Source organism: Tympanuchus pallidicinctus, unplaced genomic scaffold (genome assembly GCF_026119805.1).
Source record: "Tympanuchus pallidicinctus isolate F22 unplaced genomic scaffold, pur_lepc_1.0 scaffold31, whole genome shotgun sequence".
Classification (NCBI taxonomy): Eukaryota; Metazoa; Chordata; class Aves; order Galliformes; family Phasianidae; genus Tympanuchus; species Tympanuchus pallidicinctus.
Genome location: NW_026294749.1, coordinates 14,131,559 through 14,146,380, shown reverse-complemented (window position 1 = coordinate 14,146,380; position 14,822 = coordinate 14,131,559). Strand labels below are relative to the sequence as shown.

At 40.8% G+C, this 14,822-nt stretch overlaps 1 protein-coding gene across 5 annotated transcripts in view; it reads right to left on the bottom strand.

Annotated features, from left to right (window-relative positions):
- The window catches only part of TNS3 (tensin 3), a 210,413-nt gene that overhangs the window by 177,782 nt on the left and 17,809 nt on the right, over positions 1–14,822 (bottom strand). Inside the window, exon 1 of one of the 5 annotated variants that reach the window (XM_052697651.1) lies at positions 2–133. The exons of the other annotated variants lie outside the window; for them this stretch is intronic. The gene's annotated coding sequence lies outside the window, so the exon portion shown is untranslated. Of the gene's footprint in view, position 1; positions 134–14,822 lie in introns of those variants that run through there. 5 annotated transcript variants of the gene reach the window in all.

Here is a 14,822-nt window from a genome sequence, read left to right as displayed (position 1 = left end):
CCTGCCCTAGCACGGCAATCCCCTCCCCTCGAGTCCGGCCTCCCGCCCGGCCCGCACTACCACAGGCGAGCAGGCCCCAGGACGGGCCCCGGCGAATCCGCGCCGCGTCCCCGCGGGCAAAGACCGCCCAGCCCGGCACGGGAAGCGCTTCGCCCCCGAGCCCGGCGATGGCGCGGCGCGGCGCCGCTGAGCGCCCGGCCGAAAGATGCCCCGCGCCGCCCGCACGGCGTTCTCAACAACAGCCCAAGTTTTTACCTCGCTTCCCCGGCTCTGCAGCGGGCCCCGAGCCGGCGCAGCCCTAGGCAGAGCTAATCCTCCTCCTCCCCCTGCGCCGCACACGCTTGTTTTTTATTTCCTACAGTCCCGCCCGCCGCGAAGAAGCCTTCACCGCCTCGCTTAGGGCTGAGGAGGCGTGGAGGAGGCGCGTCGCGCTGCTCTCGGCTTGGGGGCGGGGGGTGGGGGCCGCAGGGCGCGAGGCGCGAGGCAGCCGGGCTCACCTGATAGCGCTCCACGTACGACGAGAAATCCAGTTCCTTCCGCCTTGCTACTCAGCGAGACCCCCCTCTGGGGCCCGGCACTGTGATGGGAGGCGGAGGGTCTTTGGGCCCTGCAGGGCTCTGCTGACAGAGCCCGTGCTCTGAGCTGAAGCCAAAGGCCTAGAGTTGCGGTCCTTAGGACCTGAACATCCACCTTCATGATACTGTTCAGTCCGCCGTGGCTGCTAAAGGAAAGGCGTGAGCTTGGAGCTGTGGGCAGCCACGTGCAGTGATAAAGCAAAACACACACACAGGCTCTCGAGGGGTCTTAACCATCCTCAGAACTTCGCTTCAGTATCTCAGGTCCCAGGATGACCCTTAGCTTAGCTGCTGTCTAATCCCACAGGTTCCTTATGTGCATGTTTGTACAAGTACAGTTCATAAAACATTGACATGTATGCTGTTCAAACATTAAAAAAAAAAAAACCTCCCTCTTTCTTGAGGAAGTTCAAGAAAGATGAACTCCAGTTTTTAGAGGATCCACCAATTCAATTGGCACCATTCTTGCTGGATCACGGCTGCTTCTGCTTGCACAATCTTAGATACCATACAAAACAACTAAAGAGCAGAGTAGTTTGGAAATTCAAGTTCTTTGCATTTAAAATAAATACATAAATATTCATGGAAGCAATGTGGAATTTGATTAGTAGGACTGAGATGCCTAGCAAAGATCACACTATCAGCTGATAAAAGTAGCCTCTCCTGAGGAGCGTGTGCACATCATCAGACAGAAAAGATCTGAACATCTTTCCTTTGGCTAGGACCCTGTGTAAACAAACGGTGGCCATCTTGACATCTTTCTAGCTTATTTTCTGCAGCTAAATATCCAAAAACAAATTCGTGGATATGAACCCTAAGCAGGAACACATACACATTGACATTGCAGTGGTTTACAGCCTATCCTAGCAATACTTCTCTCTGGCTGCTTAGGCAATAATGTGGTGGTTAACATTTGGAAATCTCTTGCTTTAGGCTAAGAAGCTCTCCTGGAGATGCCAGAACTGGGCTTCAAAGCACAAATCTTAGTCTGTGTCGGCAGAGCATTACATTGTGGCAACAGGCAAACAGGTTATAATATTTTGAAGGCAATGGTATTCAAATACAGATACCTTATTTACTGAGGGACAGCAACATAACAAACACTAACCAAGCAAAAGACAAAGTAGGTCCCAGACATGCGTACCGTCTAATTTGGATAAACCTTTGTGGTATTGAATTGAAAGCTTCAGAAATATTCAGTCAGACATAATCAAAAGTCTTTGTTTATAATCACAGCTTAAACTTCTTCTCTTTGTTTATAATCACAGCTTAAACTTTTTCTGACAGAGGATGGGAACACATACTACAAATCTCTTAGATCATCTCACACGGTTTCTCCTAACTCTCACCATGTGCATCATCCTACACTACAGGTCACATGTAAAAATACAACACACATATCCTTAAATAAAGCCAAGAAATTCTGAGAATGGGATCAGTTTCTTAACAGTGTGTAAGTGCACAGAATCAGCACCTTTAAAGCCTCACAGGGTTTTTTAAAAAGCACCTTTAAAGCCTCTGAGTTTTTCTGTAAGTCCCACTTCATGGATTACCCCATCAAGTGGCTATCTGAAAATTTCAATGGTCATTAAAAAACAAACAAAAATTATTACCATCAGCTGCAAACTTTTAAGCAAAATTTTTAAAGCCTGGACTCCAAGGAATTCAAGAGCAGAAAGCAGAAATTCTTAAATTTAAAAAAAAAAAAATTCTACTATCATGTGATTTAGCACTCTGACAAATGACTATTAAATACTCAAACTTTGGAAACACTTGATATATATGAGCACATCTGCTTCCAGATGAACATGTTATTACAAATAAATGGCAATAGCCAAAGAAAAAAAAAAACTGCTTTTGCATGCCACTTGGAACACTATGTGAAAATTCAGGAAGTTAAATATATGGGTTTGCTGCTATAGCATTAGTTTACCATAAATGCATGTCCTTTACACTTTATAACTCACAGACATTTGACAAATAGTATATTCTTGCATGTTTAAGTCTCCAGTTACCATCTCTATATTCTGAATTCCTCTCTTCCACCCTTTGACAGTAGTGGAGGGGAATACAAAAGATGAGGGGAAATCTGTGTCTACATTTTAGGAGTTTTATATATATAAACCTGCACAAAGGTGTAGTCAGTGTCTAAGTTAAACATTCATCTCAGATGCACACTGTTCAATCAAGGAATCTACTGTGTGAAAGCAATTCCTAAACTGCTAATCAAAATAGGTTACTGTTGCACTTTAATAACAGCAAAAACACTTTCAAAAATTCCAAAGAATGGAGTGACAGAAGTCTCTGTGTGACTCATACCTTTTTACGTTCTGAGAGTCCTTTTACATTGTGAAGGTCATTTGCTCCTGATCTTAAATGGTGTTTTATTCTTTATGGTATCTACAAAAGCAGACAAATTTGGGTAATGTTTCTGCTACCCAAATAAAGCTTTTAAATCAGAAGACAGAGAGACTGCTTATTTGATCATCAGTGAGCTGAAACTAATCATACAGCGCTTGTCAGCAAACAAGAACCTGGAGACCAAATGATGTACAAATCTACCTGTTGCTCCTACATTTAACTGTTACAGCTCCAAATCAAAATAGTAGTTTCTCATGGGTGTAAAATTTATACATGAATGATATGTGCTATAATTTTTATGATTACTTATAAGGCATACAGATGCACATCAAGTTAGTGTCAGCATTACTGGATAGGTAGGAAGTTTCCACTCAGTTCCTAAACCTCACTACACTCTTCTAAAGCAGGTCACTTAATACAAATCTGTAATCCAACTTCAGTGTTGGAGATCATAAAATAATAGATTATTTGGAGATTCTGTAATAGTAGCGTAAGAATTGACATTGCTTCGTAAATGTCACCCCGGCAGCTCTGCATTCTGCTATGAACTACGACCTCTAAACCCCAATTTGTGTTACTTGCTCACTACTCTGTGCAAAACTTGCTTTGCTGCAGTACAATTTTACTCTTCTTCAGTAAGATCTCTTTCTGTGGTAACAAATGCAGTAAACTTTTGCCTTTCAGCTAGAGTATTTTAGAATGGAAATGGAAAATGGGAGAAAAGTACTTTATAGAAATAATAATATAAATATCCCTCCAGATAGAGATATTCAATGACTTTCTTAAATGCAACATAAAGCAAAACAGGCAGTTCCCTCCCTCAGGAGAACAGAAAATTCGTGGCTTGTGGATTGTTCTGCAAATACAAAACTATGTAAAAGATAATACCTCAGCGTACTGCCAGAATTTGCATTAGTTTCTTACATAAGCAGTTTACCAAGTTTTCTTCCAAGGGATACTTTTGTATGCGTCTGCAAGTCAGGCAATTCCTGGAATTCTGTTCTGAAGAATATTGCTAGGAAGCTATCTGGCTTGGATGCTAGCTTAATCTTAAAAAAAAAAAAAAAAAAAAAAAAGATAGAAGCAATTTCAAATTTACTCAGGAATTCAAGTCACAAAGTTATTTCCATGAGCAAACAGTTTAAAAAAAAAAAAAAAAAATACCCACAAATTAAACAGTCCTGATGTTTTCAACTGCAACATGAAAAAAAAAAAGAGGTCTGCGATCAACTGGCTTTACTGTTTTCTTTCATATTTAATAAAACAAATCTTTACAGCTACACTGCTGTACAAGTAATATTCATCTCATTTGCTTCGTGCTTACAGAACTACCCCTGCACATGTCAACTGTGGGCCCTAATCTTCACTTTCATAATTCTGCAAGCCACCAAACAGACTGACCATATCTAACACCATATTAAACATTCTAGGAATCAACCCACAGGACCTGTTTTCCATCACCAACATCCTGGTATGGAACACAATGTTTGTGGTAGCCAAAAAGATAATGTCAAACGTACTGACTGATCAGACACACTGGTGGTGTATTACAGATGCAGCAACAGGAAATAACAACCTACATTAACCTTCTGAAACATTCAACTGATACGGTATCAAAAGAGAAATACAAAGTTTCCTTAAACAATATGATTAATCCGCTCCATACCGAAAGTGTGCTAAGGAAAATTTGTCATTTATCCAATGATCGTTTGGTTCTCTGGTTCCTTACGAAGCACAGAACAAGCAGCTTGCACCACATGTACAACATATTCTCCTTTTACTGATGTTCCACATTTTCCTAAAAAACAACTGTATTTTTGCAGCCTATCCGCTTGCAAGGCAGAAATAAGGGCACATCTGCTTTCCTCACTTAATATAGGCATGCCAGGAGCACGTGACTTTAAGGCTGGTTCATTTTACATGCTACAATGAGTAGCATGTATGCAGTTATTCTTGTCATCCAGTACTTAATGACCTGTGATATGGTAAATATTTCCTGGTGCTTAACCAGTTTATCTCATAAACTTTATGATATTCTTGAGTTTCCTAGAACTGCTCCTCTTTTTCATTTTTCTTGTAAGCAACAAAAAGGCGTTAATATGAAACTACAATAAGAAATACTCCATTTAACAAGTTTAAAAGTGAAATCATGAAGGCACTAATGCACTGCATGGCAGATATTGTGTGTAACCTATGCAAGCACTACTACATTCCAGAAAAAAGTTCCAGATCAAGAAGATGCTTTCAACTCAAGCCTGGTGGCAGTGAATGAGGTAAGCCAAGCTGTACTTGATACAACTGGAAGGAAAGAGAACTAAATGAAAAATAATACAGCTGCTGTTCCTAGAACTCAGGCAGTTCCTCTCATGGGACCTAGTCAGAAGTTCTGCACACAGGGATCAGTTGCACAATCCTTCAAAGCTTGTGATGGAAGGCAGTGAAGCGCCAAATGCCATGTATCATATCCTCGGTGGGATATGGAATGGAATGGAAATTTAGTGTAGAACATACAAAACTTGTTGCAAGTGGCTCCGACAGGTTCAAGAAGACAGAGCCAAGATGCCTTCACAGGCCTTATCAGCTTCAGTGCATCACTCCTTGTGTACTTTTAGCACTGTGACTGCCTTTTCTATGGCAGCTTCAAAGTGATGTATTCCTCTTCCACAGTCTCTTCCCTCCAGACAGCAAAATAGGACCCAGACCAGAAAAATGTACAGGGGACTTTTTATTGGGAATCACCCACATAGTCTGTGGCTGTACACCCTGACTGTTCACTTAGTCCAGCAATTACACTCCTCGCTGTGCACATGTACAAGTGCTACTCTGAAAGTAATACCTCCTATTTTATTACATTTATTACATTAGCCCATGGCATCCGTAGTGGAAATGCTAGGTCACGGCTTAAAACAGTGATTGAGCACCTGGTAGGAAGGCAGGGCTAACCCAAGGCAGTTCATGTGCATATAATGCACCTGAGTGTCTGGAAGGGGTAGACCTAGGCTCCATCCCTTGCCAGAACTTATTTAAGGGTTGGCAGTGAAAGTAAGGATATCTCTCTAGAGATCCTTGTGTGGGTGAGGCTTTCTGAAGGTACGCAGTTTCTTTCCTGGTTTTTTGTGCCTGCTGCTGTGTTTGAGCAAATCCTCACTCACTGCAGCCTGGGATCTTGCTGATCTGCTGTTATTGTTGTGCTTTTTATTACGTTAGAGCACCAGAGGTGGATATTGGTGGTATGGCAGTAGAGGTTGAGCCTTGTCAACAATATTCTGTTAAATTTGGTTGCCATGTGACAATGACAACAGAAGGGCAGTCTGACAAAATGGCATCTGACATGGAAATACATAGTGAAACAAAGGTGTGTCACTGAATTCCTTCCATGTGGAAAAAATTGCATCCATTAATATTAATCAACATCAGCTGAATGCTTATGGAGATCAAACAGTAGACATTAACACAGGGAAGCAGGTAGGTGGTGGGTTTCAAGAATGACTCCATAATAGCAGCTGTGCAGCAGCTACACTGGTGCAGACTTATACAAGTATAGCATGAACGTTCTTGTTTATTGCCAGTCAAAATTCATACCTAACATTGGTGACTCTGTTGAAAAGTAATGTTTTGTAGCAGAGAATTTGTTCTGTCAAAGTGTTGCTGTGTTCCTTGTATATCTTGTATTCACCAAAATAAATAGGAGACATTACTTTCAGAGCAACCTACCTGTTCTCAGCTCCCTGTATCCAAGCAACTGACCTCCTCAGAATTTCCCAACTAACCTCTTGAAGACCTTTTCAGTGCTTCACAGCACTTCTCACTAGTACTGTGTAGTCATACAGCCTTTTGTACTCTTACTTCTGCCTGGTATGGCCAGTGATTCTGTGCCTTGTCCATGACAAACAATTTTACTGGGTGTTTGGGTTTTGTTTTGTTTTGTTTTGTTTTTTTTAGCTAATAGCACTGAGTCAGAATCCACTTAACATGTTATGTGCCTGTATACACATTACTATATACATACAGTACAGCAATGCTTGGACAAGATCAAGCAGCACGTCAGTGTCCTGGGGGCACAAGTGAAGTGAATGGGGACCCAGGTAGTCTTCTCTGCCTTGTCAGATAGAGACAGGTGTGTGAGCAGAAGTTGACATGTCATGCAGATTAACACCTGAATAAACACCTGATTATGTGGCTTGTGTCATTGACAGGTTTTGGCTTCCAAAATCATGGAAGATACTTCAGTGAATACGAATTATTGGGGTGAGATGGGGTCCACTTATGTAGAAAGGAAGGAGGATCTTCACTAGCAGATTGGGTGATTTAGATATTGTGCTTTAAACTAATGAACATGGAAGGTGAGGCCCTGAACCATGACACACGCACTCACAAGCTACAGGGTGGAAGAGACCAGTGACCAAACCTTACTAAAATGTTCTGTCAAAGATGAGGCAGTCAAAGGGCAAAATGAAGCACCTCTATAGAAACGTATGGAGTGTGAGTAACAACAAACACGAGGAACTGGTAGTCACTACCTGAAGAACCATGATTTGTTTGCTATTGTGGAAATGTACTGGGATAGATAACGTGACTGAACTGCTACAATTCAATGGCTATAAACTGTTCAGAGGTGACAGGTATGGAAAGAAAGGTGAGGGAGTTCCCCTGATACAAGTTGTAGCTTATGAAGTCCCTTAATGGACAGCTTTCCAGTTTGTTTAGATAATGGGAAGAGTCTGTGTCTTTGTATTGAATAGAGAGCGATTCTGCCAGACTTTGTACTTGAATAGGTAAGAAAGTTTCCACCAGTCTTTGTAAGGAATGTGTACATATCCATGGGAAGACCTCTGAATGCAAATAAGCTGAAGATGTTTTTGTGCAAGGTACGTGTGATGGGAGGGGAGGAGTATCCCCCAGGCATTCAGGGCTGATATTAAGGAATGTCTACTTTCTATCACTCCAATTTGAGTCTTAGAGAGTTTCTTGATCTACTGCTTTATGGTAACAATTTGTCAACCCAGATGGGATGGAGCTCTTGAGCCTCAAATGGTTCATAGGATCACAGAAGCTTAGCTGGCACTGAGGTATTCTTGGCAGGACCCTTATTCCCAGACTGAAGAGCCCAGGAGCAAAGACCTCTGACTAGTGAGTATCAAGGCATTCCTTTTTTATTTATTGTTTTGGTTGCCCAGAGGAGTTAGAGGTCCCCCTGTATTTTGGTTGTCTGCCTGTCTGATGTCATAGAAGTCACACAGGGTAGGCCTGAGGATCCAGGTGAGGGGATTAAAAAGTACCCCAGGGTAGTTAGAGGCCCCATGTATTTTGGTTGCCTATCTGTCAGGTGTAACTAAAGTTGTTCTGAGTAGGGTTAAAAGGCCTGGGTAATGAGTTAAATCCCCAAAATTGGAATAAAACTGGGATAATTGTCATCAAGTATACTTGATTGCTGGTTTGTGCTGTTATTACATGCTGATTGTTTTTGTTATAGTACAAAGGATTCACCCACATGCATTGATAAGATGGACACTGGATGTGGTGGGTGAGGGAATTTTGAAGATGTCATCTTTGGGATGAGTTCTGAGTTACTGGAAAAAAATAAATGGATCTTCTTGTGGGGTTGCACGGATTTAAGATGATTTAAGATGATTTAATTAAGTACTGCAAATCAGTGGTGGCCACTGTATAAATTAGAAGATAGAGAAAATTGGCCAGTGAATGGTACTTTGAATTATAATACTTTGTTATGATGTTTTCGTGGAGAGAAGATAAATGGGATGAGGTGGTGTTACATACTGATATGTTCTTTGTAGCGAAGCAACATTGAGAGGCAAAAGTGTGGGATTAATTTGACCCCAAATGATACTCTGATTTTGGCACTAGAAAAGGATAAAAGAGGAAGAAAGGAAAGGTGTTTAAAAGGTGGTGTTCTACTTGTAGTACTGGACAGAGATGCTTGAAACTAAATGAGCAGGAGGAGGGTTTAGAGATGTCAGTAGCCCCAAGTGGGAGCCAGAGGCTCCAAGAAACATGGGCCTGGGCTCTCTGGCACACAGAGGGGTTGGCTAATGAGCCTAAATGAGGGATTTAGGGACTATAGGAACAAAGCTGGTGGCAGAGAGGACCTGCAGCTGGTGTAAGCTTGTGCTACAAGCCCCACTGAGGCAGGCAGTTGGAAATAATGGTATGGTTGTAGTTAAGGTACCCATTTCAATTATGGATTTAATCAACTGGAAAAAACTTCCTGGCATCTATGTTGATGATCCTGAACAGATAGCTAAGGCTTTTGAAATGATGATTAAAACTCAAGATCCAGATTGGAAAGATACAGAAGTTATTGTGCAGATACTGTTTGGTAGTACAGAAAAATAAATGATCCACAAGGACCCAAGTAGAGTGCTCAGGTAGCAGTGATGCATTGCAGAAGTTTTTCTTTCTTTTTTGCTTGGGATATAATGCTGGCAAGGACTAGAGGGGCCTAAATCCCAGAGTGGATTTAGTCTTGAGGAAGAATATTCATCTGCTTTACACCAATTCTGAGTTGGCTGCAAGGTGCTGGCTGAAGCAAGAGCTACATGGGACCCCCCCCCAACCCAGATCCTCCCTGAACTGGCCCCCCTCTTCTTGTGCTGCTCGTGTAGAGGTGCTCAGGGTAAGCATGGAGCTGAAATCCCAGCTAGAGGAAAAAACAGTATGCTAATTGTAGAGAGGAAGGGCACTGGAAGTGATAATGTTCCTATCTGCAGAGATCTAAGAAACTTCATGTTCTCTGATAATCATGGAAGCTAGCGATAAGGGGACTGGAAGTATTTTCCCCAGAAAGAACCTCTGGTTAAAATTAAGCTGAGGGAAGATGAAACTGAAATAGAATGTTTTGTTGACACAGGAGCTACTTAGTCAGTATTAAATGCAAAGAAATATCTGATGACAAAAGTATAACACTGTAAGAGCTGTTGGTGTAACAGGCAAGTCAGAAGCCAAACTGTTCTTTAAGCCTTAGACATTTTAAAATTGAAGAATAATGGGTGACACATCAGTTCTTGTATTTACCAGGAGCATCTTTAATTGGTTGAGATTTGGTGGAAAAATTGGAGGTGGAAATAAAATTTAAAGTCAGAGAGGTAAAAGTATTGATAGCAGAACCTAAATTTGTCCAAACAGCAGTGTTATTGTCAAAGGAAGCCGAGCCAGCAAAGAAAGGAATTTCACCTGAAGGTGAAGCTGCAGCAGTGCCTTTGGGACAGGCAGGGGAGGTGCCTGGAAATCTAAGAGAACTGAGTAAGGATAGACAAGCCAGGATCGGTTACCACACATCCATTCCAACCAAGAGATGGGTGTACATCAAATCCTGGACATCCAAACCACTGCAAGAGAAGTGGAAAAGACCCTTCCAAGTTCTTCTGACCACGTACACTGCAGCGAAAACGGAAGTAAAAGGAGTCTGGATTCATTATTCTCAATTAAGAAGGCACCTCTTATGTGGAGAACTGAACAGGCTACCTTGCTGTTGAAAGTTACGATAAATAAGCAAGCATAATATAGAAAGTAACTTTGCTGGTAGGAATTTGCTTTGTAGGCTGTGAAGGATGGAAAAGTAACGTATACTTACAAATAGTAGGGAGCTAATGTAACCAATTCCTCTGCTGGATATGTACTCAGTTGCCAAGGAGCATGCAGGTACAGTATCCACTGTACTGTTAATATTGTTAAACTGGACAGGAAAAAAAATACAATTGGCAACAACCAATGGCTGTTCCCAAGGAGCCTACATCTTTGTCCAGTGACTTCTATTGCCTGGCTCCTTTTTAGCAATCCAGCATGCATCTCAACTTAAGGAATTTGCCTCATTATGTACATCATTACGTCAGCTGTACAAAAGCATTCAGGATTTGACCAGTTCAACTCCCACTCTTAGTTTATAGAGCTAGTAGTTACTCTCCTAATGGAATATGATCTCTACTTTCTAATTCACAACGGCATGATTCAAAGAACTCCCAAAGAGTGGAACCTAACCTATAAACGGACATTATGAGAGGGAGATAGAATGATAGAACTATTAAGGTTGGGAAAGGCCTCTAAGATCATTATGTCCAACTATCACCACTGTGCCCACTAAACCAAGTCCTAAGTGCCACATCTACCCCTTTCCTGAAAGCCTTCAGTGACAGTGACTCTACCTCGTCCCAGCCTATTCCAATATTTGACCACTCTTTCAGAGAATTATTTTTTTTATAACATATGGCCTGGACCTCTCCTGCCATAAATTTAATGGGAATTCTTCTTGTCATATTACTAATTACCAGAGAGAAGAGACCTATCCCCACCACATTACAGCCTTCTTTCAGGTGGCTGTATAGAGCAATAAGGTCTCTTCTGACTCTTCTCTTTTCCAGACTCAAACCCCAATCCCATCTGCTCCTCATAAATCTTGTGTTCCAGATCCCTCATCAGCTGTGTTGCCCTTCAGAAATGCACTAGAGCTTCAGCTTCTCTCTTGTAGAGGGGGGTCCAAAACTAACACAGTACTTGAGGTATGGCCTCACCAATGCCAACTACAGAGGGGTGATCACTCCTCTAGTCCTGCTGATTACACTATTTCTGACACAAGCCAGGATATCATTGGCCTTCTTGGCCATCTAGGCAGCCTGCTGGATCTTGTTCAGCCACCTGCCAACTAATACCTCCAGATCCTTTTCTTCTGTGCAGCCTCCCAGTCACACAAACCTGTACTGACGCATGACAAACCAAAACTACTACACTTGAAATAGAAGGAAGACAAAACTTTTAACATGGCAGCAACTATAAAATACGAGGGATCATAATGCCTATCTGTGCAATACCAAATCTCAGTGTAGTACATGCCAAGACAGCTGTAGAAGACAAAAAAAATTACCACAGATATATTTACTGCAGGGATGGAGAGTGTTTTCAAAATTTAAGCACATTTTTGGTGCTCCTATTGTCATGTGCAGGGCAAAAAAAAAAAAAAAGAAACTTTACAATTCAGTATTCACAGTTCAGAGGTCTGAAAAGTTGCTTTCTCCAGAGGCAACAATACTACAAAGTGGCCTGAAGTGCAGGCATGAGCTCTTTCTAGATCCATCCAAGAACCTAGGAAAGACCATTCATTTGTGCTACTCAATCCTTCTGATTATTGCACTAAAATAGCTACCTAGCACTGATTTGTTTTATGTTGGCCTGAGGAGGCTTTTCTGACAGAACAGCCATTTAAACAATAGCATCTTAGAAATGGGGACATTTCTTAAAAGGATTCCCAATTGACACAGCCGTGCCACTCCAATCTTACAACATTACAGTTGCAGCAAGACAGACTTCTGGTATTAACTCCTCCTTCCATCTGTCAGAACTGTCTCTTCAATTCCTTTCCCTTACCACCTGTTTTATGTCTGAAGAGTTCACTCAAAATTTTATTAAGAACCAGAAACCTTCTCTGTAATAAAACTGAGATTAATGTTTCATCTACTTAGCTTTACAAAAATACTGAATTGTTCTAACACTCCTGATAAACTGAACAGTATAGTTAAGTATGGCAACTTTTTCAAACTATAACAAGATGTTCTTGTTATACTGCAGAACTGCAGAAAGTACCTGTGTGCAAGGGATACTTGCTTGTTTGCCTATGTTGGCAAAATTCTTACAGAATAGCTCACATATGTAAAATTTAGTCTCACTTCTTGCTCTCTCATTATTCCAAAAGCAGCAACACTGAAATAAACTAGGGAAAGTGTTTTTACTCTTCACTATGGAGAAGGGAATTAAGCCTAAAATAAGGTAAGTTATCACATACTCAAATTTCTAATGCACTAATAGACTTTCTCTTTCGAGTTCTATCAAGCTTATGTCTATTTTGGGTCATTCATATGCCTGCTGCAGTAGCAGGCTGAAGTACAGTGCTAGTGTAACTACAAGACTTAGGCTTTGATAACTATTCTTTCCAAGTCTTTTCCCCTTCTAATATTACTGTAGCAATTCTAACATCTTCAGTGGAGAAGAGAGCTCTTAGAAAAAGAGACTTAGATGAGCTTTTAAGCTTCTATTTAAGGCAATCCACATAAAAAGTTACAAAACAAACAACTTGAAACACACCGAAGACTGTGTTTTGAAAACAGATTGTTGGGTTCATAGCTTCACAGAGTATCTGAAGTTATCAGGTTTAATGTTGATTATGTGTGCCAGAAGAGAACTAGAGAGTGCAAATGTCAAAAGATACATATGTTACAGTTAGCATCTTACCAAGCTCCAGGACAGGTTTTTAATCACATTAGGATAACATATCTGAGTTACTACATCCAAGAAGGCCAACCAGTCCAGCCTATTAGAAGAGAATCCCTACTATTGGTTCTGCAAGAAGGCAAATGTTAACCTCAACAATACATTCATATTTTTGTCTGGGGAAATATTTTGTGTATACACGCACTGACATGCACACACCTGCATATGTACACACGTGCACACACACACTTCTGCCATTTAACCAGATTAACAACAGTTGTTCCCCAAAGGAAACACGATAAAAACAAATTTTATTGCTGGTAAATGCGAATGCAGAACCCTCAAGCGTGCACACCACACAACTTTAACTCCTGTGCTCTGAGGAATTCTACAAGTTATTGTTCTGTAATTTGCAGCTATAGAAATGGAGAAAAGATTGTGTAATGGTATATCTGAAAATAAAATAAAGAAAGGGAATGCCAGTGTCCACATGAAGTTTATATTCTTTTCCTTAGATAAGATCCCAGGATGAGGTTTAATGAGCAGTACAAGTATCTTAGCACTATTCTGCTCAGGTAATTCCAGCAGCAGAGGTTACGGAACAGAGGCTGATTCTGCCATCACAGACTCAGCCCATTCAACCTTGATTACCATTTTTATGAATTTTCAGCATCTTGATGAAATTTCTGAAAGGTCAAAAATGCAAAACAGACACTACTTACATTACTTTCTGGTTTTTTTTGCACTTTCACATCTCTCCTTCTACTTAGCACAAACCTTTATATTTCCACTAGTGACCGTGTCTGCATTTTACATCATCCTCCTTTGCTCAATTTGTAATTTTTTTCTCTTCTTTTTTTTTCAGATTATCAGATTTCATTCTTCATTTATATTCATTTAAATTCATACATAATTTCATTAACCTTCTATTTTAGCAGTAAGGCTAACTGTTGCTTAGTCGGGGTTACTTTTTCTGTAGAAAAATAATGCCTTACAAAACCTATCTGCTACTGTTCAGAGGAATGAAACTAGAAAAGTAGCTAATAGATTCAGAACTACTCTGAATACTAATATCCTTTTTCAGGGCAAGTCTTTTATCACTGGCCTAAATTATTTGCCCACATTTTGAAGACAGTTTGATCATGAAGGATTTGTGCCCCTTCTCTTTGGACTTCAGTATCCATAGTGCTGCAGGAAAGAGCTCTACAACACTGCCCGTGGTGCCCAGTAACACCATTCAAATCATCCTATTTTCTGAAGCTGCACTGAGCATTTTGATGTAAGAGTTTTCAACTCCTGTCTCAACCTTACCAGTGATCAGCTTTCTTCCTGATGGATGGATGTGACAAATGCCACCTGCCTCAAAAAACGAAACATTCATTATTTCTAAATAATCAACACGAACAGCTAAAGTCAGTAAAATTATTGAAGTTTTATGGTGAGATAAAGATTCCCACAGCATTTTTGTCCGTTACTTACATAACTATTATGAAATGTGTGACAATACCAGAAAGCTAATTATCAGAGAAGAGGGTATAAATGGTATGTGCTCATTTTAAGAAGTACCTCTCAATGGCATTGGAACTGACTGAGGTTTCTAAAACATGCCTGTTATGGAACAATCTCATGCAAGTTTCTCAGACTTTCCTGACTCTGCGTTTGCTGTTCATT